This window comes from Eptesicus fuscus, chromosome 5 (genome assembly GCF_027574615.1).
Source record: "Eptesicus fuscus isolate TK198812 chromosome 5, DD_ASM_mEF_20220401, whole genome shotgun sequence".
Taxonomy (NCBI): domain Eukaryota; kingdom Metazoa; phylum Chordata; class Mammalia; order Chiroptera; family Vespertilionidae; genus Eptesicus; species Eptesicus fuscus.
In genome coordinates, this window is record NC_072477.1 from 107,828,749 (window position 1) to 107,829,404 (window position 656).

Below are 656 nucleotides of genomic sequence, written 5' to 3' on the forward strand. Positions count from 1 at the left end.
ATCCCCACTCCTATCATTCTCCAGGCATCCTCTGCCCTTCCTTATTGAAAATTGTCTCCTCATCTATGTCTAATTTGTTAATTCTGAGCGGATGTTTCTAATTTAGTTGCTTTTCCAGCCTGGTCCTAGGAGGAGGTACACAACACATCAGCCTATCCACCCACCATTTTTTCTTCTCTTGATATTATCTTTTGAAGCACAAATGTAAAAATGTATGCCCACCTGGTGTGGCTCAGTAGTTGAGCATCAACCTGGCAGGTGAGATACCATGATCATGAAGGTGGCTTTCCCAAGATGAGGCTTATCCATTGTGTTCCAGATGTGCTGACCCTTGCAATTCCCCAACTGTGGGAACTCGATTGCATAATTTATAGTAGTGGCACTCTCCCTTAGTAGATTTCAGGCTTTGGTGAGCAATAGAACCATAAGGAGCACATATTAAAAATGCCAAAATAAGTCTTTACTAGTGTTGCAGAAGACCAAAGAAATACCAAGCACACATCCTAGAGAAAGGGAGGGACCCATTTATTAACACTAGTGGACTCCGGGAATAATTTCCAAATCAGAGTGAAGAAACACGCAGAGGGCTTCACTTTTATAACCTTCTGGGGTCTTTGTCTCGCAGATATGGTTCTGTCCCCTTTTGTGGGCTTACA

General features: G+C 42.8%; 1 non-coding gene across 1 annotated transcript; it reads left to right on the top strand.

Annotated features, from left to right (window-relative positions):
- Window positions 1–243: 243 nt before the first annotated feature.
- On the top strand, window positions 244–403 carry LOC114229927 (U1 spliceosomal RNA). Its single transcript, XR_003615801.2, has one exon. It is a non-coding gene; the product is annotated as a U1 spliceosomal RNA (small nuclear RNA).
- The last annotated feature ends 253 nt before the right edge of the window (window positions 404–656 follow it).